At 37.9% G+C, this 18,277-nt stretch overlaps 1 protein-coding gene across 3 annotated transcripts in view; it reads right to left on the bottom strand.

Moving 5' to 3' along the window:
* FRMPD4 (FERM and PDZ domain containing 4) overlaps positions 1-18,277 on the bottom strand; it is a 311,895-nt gene that overhangs the window by 153,519 nt on the left and 140,099 nt on the right. The window lies entirely within an intron of this gene.

Consider the following 18,277-nt stretch of genomic DNA (forward strand, 5'->3'; position numbering starts at 1 on the left):
AACCAAAGAACCTCATAGTTCAACTATGAAAGTTAATTCTACATTATACCAAAGCAAACAGGAATCAAAAGCGGTGCTAAGTGAGATTATTCAAAGACAGATGAAGTACTCTTAAACCTTCTTGCTTGGAGAGCTGAATAAAGCAAAGTGTGTTCATGAGAGATGCTCATTAGTGGGATGAACTGAGGCTGTTCAGCTCTCTTGTTTGTGGTCTAAAATCAAGGACAACAGATCTTGGAGGTCTCACCTGAAAATATATTCAGTTTTGACTGAATACAAACTTTTAAGAGGGTTTAAGAGGGAGAATGTACCAACATCTGAAATTATTGATGCCTATACAAGAGCAGTAAATATAGCTTTTTCTTCAGTCCAAATAAACTTTTGTCTTGTGAATGTCATAAGAAAAAAATCCTCTATATTAGTTTCTATGAAGCAGCAGAAAATAGGATTACAATGAAAACTAAAGTAACAAAAGAAAACAATATCCTCCAGATATATTTTTATTGTAATAAAGCAATTATGCAAGACTAACATATTATCTAAGATCCTTATCTGGTTAAGAAAAAATATTTGAAATTCAAAGAAGGCTTTGAGTCATTAGGCAGTTTTGAAAGATTCTGTGCATAGAGCTTTCAGCTAAACCAATTAGCGTTTTTCATGGATGATATGAATCCATTTTTAAGCAATTAGCCTGCAAGCATTGTCAACTGCCTATCTGCTGATAGTTACCTGTGTACTCTTCGAAACATATGTTTTTTATTTAGTGGAGACTATACAAACGTCCTTTATCTATGCTCCAGAAAGGTGTCAGCTTGCGAATGAAGGCCTCAACATTTATACTCTGAGCTAACTTGTTTCAAATGAGAAACCCACAGGAGTTGAATGGGAAAACAGATAGAATACTTTTGGAACACTATGGAAGATCTCAAGCATAGACATCGATCCCTACTGAATATTCTCTGCTACCAGCCACTGCCACCATACCACCTCAAGGCATAAGTATTATTCAATGAATGCATATTGTTTTCTTACAGTTTCTTATTTGAAAAAGATGAATAAATTTGCTCCCAAACCATGAAAGACCACGTGCTCACAGACACCACACACTTCACAAGTTTCAGCTAAGCCACTCAGCCAATGCAATTACATCTTCACTTGCAGTGCTTTTGCCAAACTTGGAAAAATAGGCTTCACAAAACTTGATTAGCTCTGGGAATTAACCTGTAACATGGATATATGCCCTATCCATAGAGGTTAACAGGCAAAACTAACCCTGAAGTACTGACTAGGCTGATCACCATAAAGTATAAGTACAGCACTATCACAGAAATAGTTCTGTCTAGAGAAAAAGAAAAATAACCCCCAAAACTTCTTATAGGTACAGCATCAGTCTTGCCTGTAAAGGATACCAGAAGAAGGCAGTGAGCAAGCAAACTATATAGATAGCCACAGTCTTGAAAGGCTACAAAATTGCCTTCTTGAGCATCCTCCACTCAAGCAATGTATGATAGAGATGACAAAATTAATTAAAAGAGAGCTGGCAGCAAAGTCAGAGGCTATAAAATCCAGACAGCTTTTTGTATAATCACATAATAATAATAATGAAGGGAGAAATAGCAAATAAATTTGTCTGGCACTAAGATATAATGTGCAAATATTCAGAAGAGCAGTGGATGTTTAAAGCTCATCTACAGAGAGAGATTAACATTTATTTTTTTGATGTGTGCACCGCTTAATTTCTTGGAACTATCCACTTACTTTTAAAATTGGCCAATCTTGTAGCATTCAATACTACCTCCACACAATAAGCAATCAACAAAACTCTTTGTATTTTTATTCTCTTTTTGCAGATAGCTGTCTCTATGAAAAATCCTGTTAAGCAGCACCATAAAATGACATCCATAGTAATACAGCCAGACAAATTCTGTGCCCAGCAGCCAGTTCTTGCAGGCTCTATGCATTTGCCCCCCTGAATATTAAGCTGACATCCTGACATCAATACCTTGCTTCTCATTCTTACACCAGTTGTCAGACAGAAAAAACAGATATGGTAGCCTTTATCTGATTACTGTCCTTACCAGAAACTTGTACCAGAAGCTAGTATTTACTCAAATCACAAATGGAAAAAAAAAAAAAAAAAACATTAAAAAAACAACAGAAAGATGTTACATTCCTTGCACACAGTGAACCCAGCTTTCCTCCAGCCCATCGATGAAGAAGCAGGGGCGCACACTGCAGCTATGCAGCTGATTGAAAAACAGTGACCGCTCACAGTGCGCCAGAACACGGTTCCTTGAGCTGTGCTGCACAGCCTTTGTTTTTCTGCTAACTGAAATGAAATCTGAGACTTAATAATCTGTCTCAAACAGGCTAGTCTTATATAGTGACAGGTCAAATTAAAGGCTCATGGGGAAATTTTCCATTGCCAAAAGCCTCACACTATTTTCCAGGAACAGTCAGCTCCTTGACTTCCACTAGAATTTTGTAATAAATTCATTCTTTGCACTGGAGTATTTACTTACTGCATTTTAATTTTCTACCTTAGGCAGACCCAGCAAAACATTCAATGAATACACACCTGCACATCACTGAGGCAACATCTGATTAATAACTTGGAGCCTAAACCTCAAAGAATCCTTGAAAATGTCAAACCTCTGACAACAGCAATGATTTTAATTTCCATGACTGGTAAATCTGTGTTTTTATACTGTTTGTAAAAAGAAAGGGTATGAATATGTGAGAATAAAAATTGCACATTAAAATTTTACTCAATTTCAAGTTGTGGTGTTTTACACATTAATAATACATTTTCATCACATTTTTGGTCACTAGCTATTTTCTCGTAAAGAAATGTAAATAGTGCAAAGACATTCTTTGACGAAAACCCTACTTTTGACATTAATTTCACAATCCCTCATGTTTGTGAAGAAGTAATTACAAATATGGGGACATTTTGCCATTACTTCACACTAATTCAGTTAATTCATCACACATTGGCTCAATAACCTCCCTAGCTTTCAGCCATCTTTTATTTCCTAGTGACACATCAGCTTTGAAGTTCATTTAGTCTAAAACTAAGTTGTCTTGGGAAACAAAGTGTTCAAGTGATAACCATTTATTTACCCTTTATATACAGTAATTTCACTTTGAGGATCCTAGAATAGCTTAGCAAACTTAAAAAATTCAACCTCATAATATTGTCACTAACACAGTTTATCCATTTCTGCTGTACAGGTGGGAAAACTGCAGTGTGGGGAAATTAAGTGGCAAGATTCATCAAAAGATTCCCATGCCCAGTAGAAGCTGCCTGTCATGTCAACATCCCGCTTCTCCACTTCCAGAACAACAACAAAAAATTTGCTTTGAACAGAATAAGAGAATGATTGAGGTAGGAAGGCAACTCTGGAGGTCACCTGGTCCAACTCCTTGCTCAAGCAGGGCCACCCAGAGCAGGTTGCACGGGGCCATATCTAAGCAGCTTTTGAAGACCTCCAAGGAGGAGACCCCACAACCTCTCTGGGCAGCCTGTGCCAATGCTCTGCCACCTGCACAGCTCAGAACTGCTTCCTGATGATCAAACAGAATATCCTGCATTCCAGTTTGTGCCCATTGCCTCTTGTCCTGGCACGGGGCACCATTGAAAAGAGCCTGGCTCCATCCTCTCAGCATCCTCCCTTCAGGTATTTATAGACATTGATGAGACCCCCTGAGCCCCTTCTTCTCCAGGCTGAATGGTCCCAGCTCTCTCAGCCTCTCTTCACAGGGGAGGAGCTCCAGTCCCTTCATCATCTTTGCAGCCCTGTGTTGGACATTCTCCATTATGTCCAGGTCTCTCCTGTACTGAGGAGCCCAGAAATGATCTGAGCTAAAGTAGTGAAGCACACCAAAGCATCTCCAGCTCAGGGCCTTACTTAACAGACCGACAAAAGGCAAGCATTTCTCCAGCTTCTTTCCATTTGTGGCCTGAGCCCACACCCACAAATCCAGCAAAAACTGTGAGAGAAAGGATGATGTGGAGAAATTTTACTGTGAAGCTTTCTAAGTCTACTAGTTGTACTCTTGACACACCATGTGATGAGGAGTACCAAGGGTTGGGTGTGCTGTGGAAAAGCAGAGCTGCTCATGGCTTACTGAAAGCCTGCAGTGGTCTGCAGGTGCTGCTTCCAGCACGGCATCCATCACCCAACATCTGCATAGGTTGGGGTGGAGGACACGGGAAGGTAGGACACCTGTGTGTCTTGAGAGGGAGAATTAGGGACAGAAAGCAAATATTGGGTCACAAAGATGGGGGAGAGAGCAAGAAGAAACCTACATGCCCTACTTCCTTGCAGCCTCCTCACCTCCCTTGCAGCCTCCCCACAGGTGCTGAGGCCTTCCCACATCCCTTCACGGTGTCACTTTGCCACAGCCATGAAATAAAGTTCAACAGGTACCCGAAAGAACAAATTAGTTTTCATTCAAATGAAAAGATGATGGAGTTTCCATCACTAGAAATGTTCAAAACCTGACTGAATAATGTCCCGGGCAACCTGCTCTAGGTGGCCCTGCTTGAGCAGCAGGACTGTAATAGATAACCTCCAGAGATCCCTTCCAACCTCAGCCATTCTGTGACTCTGAAGTTCAGTGCTATGAAATATGAGAAAAAAGTAACAGAGACATAGCTGAATATATTTACACTAGACATATTTAGTACAAAGGTTGTAAAAGACAAGTTCGTGTGTGTGCGCATACACATGAAACCGCTCTATTCCACAGCTGTAATTCAACCCAGAAAGGGAACAGAAAACAAAAGCAGAAAAGGAATTTCTCCCAGGCAAAAGAAGAGGGAAGGTGCATCTCCAGAGAGCCCCTCAGAAGGAAGGAAACCTTGAGCAGGGAAAGCAAAGTTGCAAACCTCTTACCTCCTAAAAATGAGTTATACAGGTTGTGTAACATGCTACTGAGTTGCCCGCTTGGCTCCAACAGCCCAATAAAGCTTCACAGAGGTACCACTCTGTACGGCAGCACTCTGGAGGCAGCACATTGTTAAAGAAGCCCCTTAGTTCAACCGACATTGCAAGGCATCTCAGAGAAGCCCTAAGCAATAAGGAAGTCAGAAGAGTATTATCTAAGTGTGTGAGAGGTTCTAATTTTTTAAACAACATTCTGTATTTTGTTAAGCTAACTTCAAACCAAGGAAAGCAGACAGAGTAAAAACGCTCTAAAAGCAAACATGGTGAGAGCAGGGCACATACCTTCTGCACAAATAATGCAGCCAGTTAATAGAAAGCCTTTCAAACCAGGAGTTGATGTACTTCCCAACAAGCTGCAAGAATCAGTTTGAGGGCTGGTATCATCTAGTGTCATGGTACTTCGACGTGTACCACCTAGTGAGCCTTCCACAGGCAGAACAGTGAGTAGAGACTTCACAACTTGTAAAAAATTTGTACTCTGCTTTTATAAAAACACGTATATCCTAAACAACAGTGAAGGACTAAGCACCGGAAAGGTACTTTATTGTAATGGCATTTTGAAACAAACTTGTGCTTGTTTTATATCGTGCCCTTTCCATTAGTCACACGCTTCACAGTGCCTCTTAAGTGAATGACTTTAAACTGCCATCAGCAGTGGAAAATGAATGTCTCAAGGGCAAAAAGCATCCCCTAGTGCATCCCATTCCTTTCTACCTCTTTCATTTGCAGCCTTTGGCTTCTGGCCCTGTATATGTGTTTCTTTCATAGTCTCTGCCTCAGAAGACTACAAGCCGAACAGCCCTGTATCAGACACAGCTGTAATTGCTGCTTTCCTGCATCATCCCAACTGGCAGAGACTTAACACAATCTCCACAAAGGCAACAGGAGTCAAGATCTACTGTTAATACAACTCTCAGCAGGGAACTGTTGGTAAAGCAACTCCCCTGAGACCCACTGAATAAATTCCCATTGAAGCTAATTTAAATAAAAAGAATAAATAGCCCCACCTATACTTCACTTAAAAGTTTCTGAGGTACCTTATCTGACACGTCAACGTCTCCAACATTATATTGTTACACATCTAGGAAAGCCTAGATATGTAATGTTCATGGGAAGTTAAAATATTTGTCATATGTTTTCAAAAGACAAGAAACCAAAAACTTCCTTTAATTTAACTCTTCATTTTTGGTCTGCTTACTCTTTCTCAGGTTTCAGTGTTCCCCTGGGAAACACTTTCACAGTTGAAAGCATGCTGTGTCATCTGTTATTCCCCATTTCAGAATCTTTGACTCTAGAGCAGGAACACACATTAATCATTCATTACTGTATAAATACATGAAAAATTAATAGTGCAGCTAGAATTCCAAGGCATCCAGTTAATGAGCTGCGACTCAAACGTAGGAGCATCATGTCATTAATACTACATATATATAAAAAAAAAAACATTCAGAAAGCTTCATCGAATGAGACCTACTACTACAAATTCAGGACATTAGATGTAAATAAGTATCCAAAAAATTAAATTAGGCATTTACTTTGGAAGAGGGGAAAAATAACCTTTTTTATTTCCTTAATAATGAATTTCTTTCAGAAGATTGAAAATTAAATCTTAGACTTTCAAAGTTTACAATCGAATAAGCAAATGCAATAAAACCCTTGGTAAACTTGTTCCAAGTTTTTATTAAGTTAAAAATACAAACTAGTAACTCTAAGTGTGAAAATGTAGGGCAATTTTCAAGATTTTTGGAAACTCTTCACCAATGTCAATTAAAGCCAGGTTTACTGCTTCAAGAACAACTTAATATGACAAACCCCACCACCACAAGCACTGATAATGAAAAAATAGCAAAAAGGAAGACTCAAATTATGTAATTATTTTGTTCCCATGCTCTGAATTGTAATCTGCCTTCACAATCAGAAATATATGTAATTGCAGTTACACAGAATGAAAGGAGCGATACAACCATGCCTATTTCCAAGACAGCTGCAATCATCGTATTTATCACAGATTGACCAGAACGTCTGTGGCGATGCCACCTTTATCTGACTGACACTTTGAAGCACCTCTACAGGCAGACCTCGAAGTAGTTCCTTCTTAGAATCAGCATTTTTGTTGTCATCAGTGGTAGCTGAAAATCTTTTTTTATTGATGTTAAATCACATGCCTGGTACTGTGCTTCTGACCAGCCATCAAGAAGCAGAGTAATGGAAGAGCTGAAAATCAGTAATAAAACCATGGTGAATGGTTGTCTTTGCAAAGGAGAGGGCAGGCAGGTGAGGAGAGTTTGCAGAGGACTTACTGTCATCATGCTACCATGATAAAACCCTCTGCCACAAAGCAATAGTTTCTAAAGAAGACATTAATTAATTTCCAGAAAAAATTAAGATGTAAGATGTAGAGCTGGAATATATAAATAATCAGACGAAATAGTAATTCTCAGTTTTATGATAATTTAAAAATGAATTTCCATATTACTTGGGGAGTAATGAACCATTTGCATCTACATTGTACAAGAATACAAGATGATTGGAAAAGAGCTCCTCTATGACCGCAAATGCTGTACAATTATGTGTTGTTTCTGTATTTCCTTAAACCAGAATGATAGTTCTAATGTATTCCAAACTCATTTATATTTTCCTCAGAGCAATTCATATAGCTACAAAAAAAAAATAAAAAATGTCTGCACAGGCTGCTGGCAGTCTTTTAACTACAAAACATGATGCAAGCTTTTACATACTTCAAAGGAAATTTGTCCACTCAAAAGCCAAAAAAAAACCCCTCAGTACTAGTAAAATAAAGACTACAATATGAAGACAGCACCGTAACCTCCTTAACCAGACTGCAAAAACCCCATTCCCTATTTTGCAATTATTCACGTTATCGTAAAGCACATCCCTTTCAGCTAAACTTTCTCAAATCTAATCTCAGGTCAAAGCAATCCAGTTCTGAGAGCACAGGCATATGCAAATGTATGTATTTTACTGCTAACTGCCTGCACATTTGTCACCCTGCCAAAACAAAGAGCTACTGATTGATCACCTGCAACATACATGAACTGAAGCCTCTGCCCTGCCCTCCCTGCTTTATAAAATCGGTCTCCTCAGGACTCAGATCCTGACACTGCCTAGCTCAGGATTGTATTTGAAAGCTAGTGGGGCAATAACATTACCTGCAAAAAGTCAGAGTGACGGCACATGCTGATTACAGCATAAACAAAGAAACTATCATACAGGCAAAGGTTGTCAGCAAACTGTGGTCACTAAAGCATGCTTAACTTTGAGTCCCAATTGTGCAACTCCCCTGAAATATACTGTGCATTTTCCTTCCACCTCTAACTCCTTCACCGTATAACCTCCAGCTCTGCAAGAAAAGACCAGAGTGTTTCAAGTTTTTAAACTGCCAAATTACACGATGACCCCTAAAATCCAATATAAGCACCATGACTCAAATAGAGCACATGCACTAAATGGGTAAATTGTATACTCCTTTATTTTTCAGAGGTATCCAATTTTTAAATCAAATTAACAGGTAGCACTGATGCAAAAGAATGTTTCCTTCAATGATATGAACCAAAAGGGGTATCATTAGCTATAAAGAATGAAGTGGCTCTTGAAACATAAAATAGCATGAAAAGTTGATACAAAAAGAGCTGAGGAAGCCTGTCTTAGGCCAGAAACTGAGTAGAAGAATGTACTATTAATCACAATAACAACAGATCCATGATAACTTTATAATAGAAGTCCTAAGAATTACAGGTTTCCAGACAATGGGTGCATCTGGCTTTTATTTTGTCTAGTCAACACATGCTTTGTTCTGGATGATGATAAATGTAACCAAATTCCTTGCCACTGTCATATCTCTAGACAATGGGAACAATAATGATAAGGGAAACATTAAGCAGAATACTGGCAGGAGTAGGTGAGCACAAATCTAATTGGTATTAACAATGAAGGAAGGCTGAGAATGAAGTGAAAAAGAAGCCCATGACATGGTTAATATGAATGAAGAGATGCACTCGCTGTAGAACCAATGAAAAAAAGCACACAAAATGAACTCTGAATTTACAGCAATTGGTACCAGCTGAGAATCAAATGAACTGCTGCAGCATTCAACATGAAATTATCCCGTATAATAATGACTAATGGTTTTGCTATATATCATACACTGAGGCTAACCATTACATAACAATTTGAAGTCTATGAAAGTAAATGTGTCAATATTGAGCCGCCACAGGTCTCAGCATAATTCACTTCCACAAATTCACTCAGTTTAATTAATTCCTAATGTACTTAGCTGTAAAGCTTGTTTGAACTCATTGGTATTAAGCTACTGAATGTTGCAGGACTTTGTATCTTGGCGGGTTGTACTCTGCTATCTACAGACACTGTATTTCCTACAGTAAAAGCAAATAATAATCATTTAAAAAAAAAAAAAAGGAGAAGGGGGAGGGAAGACCAGTTCTTCCTGCATATGCACTGCATACTCGCCAAATGGAGGTGCTGGAGATTTCAGGCACCTGATGTCTTGAGTTGAACTACCCTTACTCTTTGGAGAGGCAGAATCAAGGTCTGACCCTGAGGTTCATGTTGACTTTTTAATGGATTAAAATGGATTAAAATTCAGAACCCAAAACTTTGGTGGAAAACTGTATCTAGTACACGGAGGAAAAGGCAACAAAAGACTGTGGAGGTCACTGGTCTTTGCAAATGGTCTGAATTTCAGGTCTTATTCAAGTAAAATTCTCATGCAGTTTATAGTTGGGCCAGTATGATTCTCACAGAAAGAATATTTGTATTCCAATCATAGAGTAATTCAGTTTGCAATGGACGTCCACAGGTTCTAGTTCAGCCTACTGCTCAAAGCTAATCAGACCAGGTTTCTCCTCAGGGCTTTATCCAGTGAATTTTGAATATGTCAAAGGATAGAAACTGCATAGCCTCTCTAGGCAACCTGCTCCACTCTTTAATTGCCCTCGTGATGAAGCATTTTTTTTCCCTTGTCTGTCTTCCTTTTCCAGTCTGAACCTCCCCTTCTTCAGTTTACGATCATAGCCTCTCGTTTACCTCTCCTCCAGACCAAACAAGTCCAGTCCCCCTTATAGATAATGTGTTTACACAACTATTTAACCTTGCATAAACCTAGCCCTTATTCAACATTTACCAGTGTACAAAAATTAGCTTTTTCTTTCTTTCATCTTCATAATAAAAACTTTCAGACTTTTATAGTCAGAGGAAATTATTGCCATATCTTCAAATTCCTTGTAATGGAGCCAGAGTGTTTTTATATTCAGACATTCCAACTGAGAGCATGACCATTTTTTCCTTTAATACCAATGCTATAATAATAATAGGCATTAAAGAGAGAAAGAGGAACAAATTCATCCTTTCCTCACCTTTTCAAAGGCACTTTGTTAGCAACACACAAATCTGGGTACGGCCTGTACTGCAAATAGAAATTGCAGCATTTATTTCAAGTTCATGTGTAACTTCGTATCTTCCTAAAGCCTCTCACAACTTTCTCCATCTCCTCAGCACAAAACATGGGAGTCCAACAGCAGATAACCAAGAAAAATGGGAGGCAAGTACCAATTCAGTAAAGCCTGTCTGGTATTTACGTAAAAGAATACACTGTAGATATAAAGGCTGTTAAAGCACGCAATGCAGGACCTCAAAAGTGAGTACAATAATCTGTCCTTCCAGAAATGTAATTATCCTACTTACTGTACAGCAACTAATAGTTTTACTCATCTAGTGTGGTTGTACAGCGGTCTCCTCTTTTTCTCTCTTGTCTCACTGGACATTGTTCATATTCTTAATAGCATTTATTGTTGTACTGCTTCCCCCTCACCTCCCCACCCTGTTTTTTTTTTTTTTTTTTTTTCCCCCTTAATAGAAACCCTATAAAATGAAGGGCAGATAGAACGGGATTGACATAGCAACCCAGCAAAATGTGCTCAGGAGGGTTTTTCATATGCGTCTCCCATGCTTGCTTTTCACAAAACAATCATAATATCAGTGTCTTTTAGACAGAAGTACCTAGAAGGACATTAAGATCTTCACCTGTTGAAAAGGTTTTGACAAAGAACAAACAAATGCTTGAGTAGAGCCCCTCATTTTTGCCTAGAGAACACTGAATTGGCAAGTATGATTTTAGATGGCAGGAGATATTGGAACTCATCACCTCTTCAAATAAAGGCAAACGATATAGATAATCGTTAAAAAATACAAACAACAAAACAAACAAAAACAACTAGGAAAACATTGTCAGACTTGTTCTATTAGGCACCTTATGTAAGTAATACAATTATTACTCTATGGTTTCTATTAATATAATTAACTCTGGTTTTATATACAGAGTCTTATGTACATTCATCAAATTGGCATTTTGATTGGTGAAAATTAAATTTGACTACCTTTGGGAAGTGACAATGCCATAGCTAAATTTTTCTGATTGATTTTCTGTAAATATATAGCAGCAGAGTGGTGCTGCTCATATATAAAAAGCCTACCCTTCTTTATTCAGTAGAACAATTAATTAGTATGTCATTGACATTTTCTACAGAGAGAAACAGTGAAGTATTTAAAAGAAACACAGAAAACTAAAAATATACCATGATGAACGAATAAAAAAAGAGGCTCATTTATTTTTAATTAAATTGTTCCCGTTACATAAGCTTTGAAATAGTTTCCATTTTCACAGGCCTTGCAGAAAAAGTGTTGAGTTACTCTATAAAATCCTCATTTACGTGATAGCGATAGTGGTTTTTTGTAAACAACATCTTTTAGAAATATTAAAATTCTGGTCAAAGATTACCATTGACATATGTATGAAAATAATTGCGATGTACAAAAGAATTAGCACTGAACAGAAGAATAACCACTTCTTTACCAAAAGGCAGTGAGCTCCAAGTTGGTTTCAGTTTGGAATTCATTATGAATATTGAAGCTGAATTAATCACTGAAGTACAGTCTCACTCCTTTAGCACTGACTAGGTTCCACAGGAACAAAAAATGAAATAACAGTTTCAACCTCTACTTTATGCAATAATGTGTTTCAAGCACACATCTCACATCTCTAAGTTTACAAAGGTTTGATGAAACTTTTTGGATGAAAAAGTGATGAACGGAGTAGCAAAAATAAGAAGGATAAGGCAGCCATACCAAGACATCCAGATTGCTTAGGAATTTCAGCCATTCAACCACAGCTCTATAAGCAGCTGACTGAAGTCCCAAATTATATGCACAAGCTAACGCATCCAGGGACAAGGAACTGAAGTGAGACATATGGAACAGTTCTGGAAAAATGTCTTCTCCGGGTAGCAGCAGCAGAGGAACCCAACAGGAGGCTCCGACAAAATGGCAGCAGTGTATATACATAGGGAAGAGTGATCTACAGCTGCAGATGGGCTCGCAGAGATCAGTGCTGAAACACAGCGTTTCGCTTCTGTCTGCTTATTCTGATGGATGCAGCAGAGAGCTACAAACCACAACCAGGGAAAAAGAAAGGCAGAGCTGGTCTGCAAAACTCGGGCACTGTGACTGCATTAGCCAACAAAATGAAGACTGAAACAACTCAAATGTAAAGAGAGAACAACAGGTATGGAAAGGGCTCTTCAGGTTAGTGGTAAAAGACAGTAACAAGAGCCAAAAGTTGACACTGAAGTCTGACAAATTCAAACAGAAGGAGAGAAGGTATTCACATTCAGCTGGAAAATGAGAGCAAAAGCACAGGACAACTATGGCAGCTCCTAAGGATGTCCAGTGTGAATATGCTTCTGCCACAAACATCTCAGTCATGCATGTCAGGGCCAGGGAACCGTCTGTCTAAACCGCACGCAATATACAGGAGATCAAAATACTAGGTCTAAAGGCGCCTTCAGGCTTCACATTGTGCATAAAATAAGAGCACTGTACACATGTCATTCCAGAGCACAGGTAATTGTGTTTGTTGCGGAGAGCACAGGTTTGGTTGCAGACTGCCAGGACACCCAGGCCCTTCAGTAACAGCAACCTTCCATAGGCAGCACGATGTCAACAAATCCAGTCACCCCGGGGACTTTACATGCTCTGACACACTGCTGCCCTTAGCCAAGTCCACGTACAGTATATTTTTTGAGACACCCCTCCATCTTTCTGATATTTTGGAAACTATCTTTGAGCCTGTTTTCAGTTCATTGCATGCCACGTAACTGTTAGGGTGATGTCTTCAAACACTGCTTGTTCTAAGTGAAAGTTTTATGAAAAGATTGTAATAAATACAGTCACTTTACCACTTAACATTTTTTTTTGAAAGAGCAGAATAGTAACTGTTCTAAGGTTTTTAGTACTTCCAATATTAAAAACCTTATTCTACCAAAACAGTTTAACACCAACAGCCTAAAAAGATCCTCAGACAACTTTGAAAAACTATAGTCGACTATTTGACTATCATAACACTTAAGCAGCTTTAAAATCACTGACCTGTAGTCCACATAGAACAATGTCCCGTTTCTTTATTTTACTGACAGAATAAATTTCAGGAACTGACAACTGCCTGACTATCTCTTCTTCAGGAAGACTTGTTCTTACTCAACTTTGCGTATTTATTTTAAGTGGTAGGTCTCATTACACTAGTATTAATACCTTAGCTACTGAAGATCAAGAGGATGTTCTTGCCATGCAGCTGACGGTTTTGTTGTTTTTTGTTTTGGTTTGTTTTTTTCTTCTCCAAAATTTAGAGGCATCAAAAGAAAATAATTTTCATTTCAGAACATCAAACAATAACTTCCAAGCTCCAGCACGTGGCTGGGTTCCCTGCTCCCACGCTCCTGAGCTCCCCACAGTTCCTTCCTCAGGCTGGCCCTGGTACAGCTTTCTTTCACTATTCACAGAAAGAAAACTCAGCATTCAACACAATAAAACACTATAAAATCTGATATTTTGGCAAAGATTTTTCATAACAACTCTATTTGTCAACCAACACCTGATATCATCCTTTCTACCAGAGAGCATCAGATACTTACAGGTGTATTTAAAAAACAAAACCAAAAAAAAACAACAACCAACAGACCTTTCATACAACCTAGCTTTCCCTCTCTTCAGATGATTCACCTTCTTTGAGTGTAACTGAGTTACATTTTGCTGGGGAATTAACCCACACAGCAGCAGTTTTCCAGCTCTCCTCACTCCATATTCATAGCTGTGTCCCTTAGATCACTATTCCATTCACAGCCATTAAAAATATCATCATCTTGATGTCCAAATAAAAAGCTGTGTGTCATTAGATAAGAATGTAGGCAGAGTATAATACAAATAATATCTAATATTTTAATAGAAACATTTAATATTTAGTATTTTGTAGACATACTTCTCCAGAGAGACTGACAGTGTAATAAAGCAACAAAAAAGATGTTCATTTACCATGTTTCCTTTGTGAAAAAAAATGAGTTTTCACAGTCTCAGCCACTTTCTAGCAAAGAGGACAAATAAAAAAATCTCAAACAACCCAAGATAATAATACAAAAACAAACACGCGTAAGCAGCACACAAAATCAGATATAAGAAATCCTTCTGCTAAAAAGCCTGTTCCAAAGCAAATCATCCTGGTTTTCTTACAGCTTTTATAAGACTGTATCTGCATACAAATTGAAGGGAAGTGGCATCATTTCTATAGCATGCAGCGTCCCGCTGAACATTAATCACCATTACCCACTTAGATACTACAATATGCAAGACTGATTGCTGCTCCACAACTGCTCCACAGCTCTCTCAAGCCTGCTTGCCCTCAATGCTACCGCCTTCCTCACCAGTCTGGCACAAGGCAGCTAAAGGAAAACATTCAGTTTTCATGCCTATAAAGGAAATACAAAATAGACCTCAAATGTCAGAAGGCAAGAGAAGTGGCAAATAATTTTAGAAGTATCGCTTCTCAACAGCAATTGAGCTAATAAATCATTCTTCAGTATTTTTCTTGCATTTATTCATTAACATAAATATACTAAAAAACAACAAAAAGAAAAACCTGATCTGATTGGAACTGAACTAACCAATTAGTCTATCCTGTTTATTATTATGATGTTGGATTTCTATTTGGGACTCTCTTTCTCTCTCTCTCTCTCTTTTTCCTTTCTTCTTAAGAGCATAAATAATTGCTTTTCCAAGGAGATGGGAGATGTTTGTATCTGTTCAACATCAGTTTGAAATATCACAAGCTTTTAACAGGGAACTTTTAAAGCAGATTTTTTTTTTTTTTTTAATTTCAGAAATGCAAGCATTTTCCTTTTAGCTGTATACTTGCTTGTGTCTTGAACATCATTAAACAAAACCAGTAATCAAGCATGTCTAAATGCATGAACATTTCCTTATTACTGCATCTGGCAGTCCTTTTGGGTGCTAAATGCCAGAGTTCATATATTTTGCATATCTTGCAAGGTCAGGCATTTCTTCCTTAATTAGTCAATTTTGAAGAATGACATGAACAAGTACAAATTGCACACAAACTACTCCTAATATAGCAATCTGGTGATAACAAAATGTGTTTACTTTGCATGTAGCTTAGTTGATAATGGGTTGTTTCAGCACTTTTCCTTATAGCTGAAACATCTCGGTGTTTATGATTAACACATTCATCATTACTTAGTAAGATGGGGGAATCTACAGCCCATGTCTGCCTTGCTATGAGTAGGCAATACACATCTGTATTCAGGATATCTGCACTGGTATGTAAGTTTATGATCAACTTCCCGGGATACTGGGAGTCCTACTTGGCCCTCACTTAAGGGCTGGAGAACTTTTTTCTATGAAATAGAAGAACGGAGAATGAGTAGCATGGAAAATAAAAACTTGATCATCCCCCAGAGTTCCCAGTTCTACATAAATGTCCTTGCTCTTTTAACTTTTGTATTCACAAAGGATTCAGAATTAACTGAATCTTTTGTCTGCATCTGTGAACTTCTGTTGCTTTATTTCCCAGCACTGGAGAATTTTAAAAGCTATCAATGGGTGTTTTGCAAGATGTTTCTTGAGGCTGCAGTCAGAAATTCTGCTAAATACTTAGCCACAGGTGACAGCAGAAACAACATTTGTCAGAAGAAACTGAGAAAGAAGAGACTGAGACTTTCTCAGAAGAGACTGAGAAACCATAGTCTGGCAGTTAAGTGAGGACTGAATCTGCAGCTAACTTTCACTATTAGATGCCATGATTATCTCTATTCTCCCATTAACACTTTCAAGAAAGGACTGAATTTAACGTTCCCTAAATGGTTCTGTTATTATTCAGTATTTTATTTACATACGAGATTTTTGGCAGTACTTCTAAACAGCAAGAAATTTTTTATTATTCTTACAAACACAATTGAATTTATCAACAACCTATTTATTGTTTCAAAATGGTACCCTGTTTTATGAGGAAAGAAACTTATTTACTTGACCCCATAACACAGCTTTATAAAGCCTTTGTATTGGCTCTAGGGAGGCTTCTGGATTGCTCCATCATTGTGGAGATTTAAGACCATGGGACACTATCAACTGAAGAGTAGGAAAAATTCCTGGGATGCTTCTGCTCAGTATTCTCCCCCTAGAATCAACTTCCTTCATTGCTCCTTAGAAGGTTCATAAGAACACTAACATATAGACAACTTGAAGTTATAAAAAAAAGGCATTTCGTATAATCTCCTATAAAGAACAATATACTAGAAGATTATGAGACTTTTTTTTTTGTCTAAGTTAACATAACAACACAGTCCCTTTCTGATCAAATATATTCCAGTCTTCATTGTTTTACTAAACTCAAATGTTAAACATTTGTCTGTTCTAAAAGCTTGTTTTCTAACCCAAATATTCCCTTTAAACAAGCTATAATTCAAAAGTAAAATTAAATTTGAAAGGTGGTTTGCACATTTCCCCCTCCTCTTCTGGAACAGAACCTCTGAAAGAAAGACAGATTTGCAGAAATCCACCTCAAAATCTTTTTAACTAACAGGTCCATTACAAAAAATAAAAATTACAAGTTGTTTTATTTTGCTCTTTCTGATTTTGCTACTCTCTACATCCTTCCCTCAAACCATGCACTATTTCTTCTCTGTTTTTCTGATTTTAGTCTTGTCCTTTCTTCCCCTCTTTTACTCTTCAAGAGAAAGCACCTCACCAAAAGCTCTTCCAAGAAGCTGGAGCTCACATCAGAGAATAAAGGCACTCTTGGAGCACTCACCAGCTGCGTTTTTACACGCTGGGGCTGTGCAGAGTCCTCCCTTCAACAAAAGGAAATCATCTACTAAGCTAGCTATCCTACGGCAGAATTCAGTAATATAGATCCCTCCTGTCACTGAGAGCTACTAAAATTGGACAGCAACGCATACTATTGAATTCTGAAATAAAATGGAGCCACCAAGGGGCTAGTAATTGATTGCTGAAGCAGAAACTATTACGTTGACTAGAGTATGCACAAGGTCTCCAAAGAGCATGAAAGGGGAAGCAGCTGGGAGCCAGAGAGCTTCCCTTTCACCAGGGTGCAGTTTCTGCATACCTGCAGCCATGGGGAGCTCGCAAATCTCCAACACCAGTCATGCAGCAGGTGAAACGGTCTATTAAAAAAATAAAGACCTGACCTGAACTTTTAACCATAGAATTTAAATTTAGGCAAATTGAGTTCATTCTTCATAAAGGCAGGGTAGAAGACTGCAAGCAGCTTAGAGGGCATAATTTAGGTGCCAATAGTTGAACTGTGATACCTTATTTCTTCAAAAAAATTAAAATATGTAAAAATTACAGCAGACTCAACTCTAGATTATCCAATACCACTTACTTCTGTAACTAATAAAAATGATTATTACAAATATAATTAATACCCTTAATTAATACCCTTCTTCCCCAGGAATCATTTTTTCAGAGATTACTTTTCCTCACAAATATGTCCTAGGTTGTTAAAAGTTTTATTTTTATTCTTTGGCTTTTTATTTTAAACTGAAAATAACCTATGTGAAAATAGATAATATCAGACTGGCTAAACAAACCATTCATAGAGAAACCATCCCACACATAAATAATAACAAAATCATAAAAATAATGATAAACCTACAAAGCCACTGCTTTTAAGACTTTTTTCCTCCCATTCTGCATTTTCTTCATTCTTCCTCCCACCCCTTCCTTATTGAAAGCAACACTTAGCATAAAGCACAAAGAAATTATTCCTGTGTAAGTATTTCTTACCTTAATATTTGAAGAGTGTGGCAATCTAGTACTTTCATCCAGCCCCTGGGGGTTATAGAACTTTTAAATTGCCACGTTTTCAATGCAAAAATTTGGGCATCTGAAGAGAACTGTTGCATTTCCCTTCCCACCCTCCCACT

The sequence above is a fragment of the Anser anser genome (assembly GCF_964211835.1).
Source record: "Anser anser genome assembly, chromosome: 1".
Taxonomy (NCBI): Eukaryota; Metazoa; Chordata; class Aves; order Anseriformes; family Anatidae; genus Anser; species Anser anser.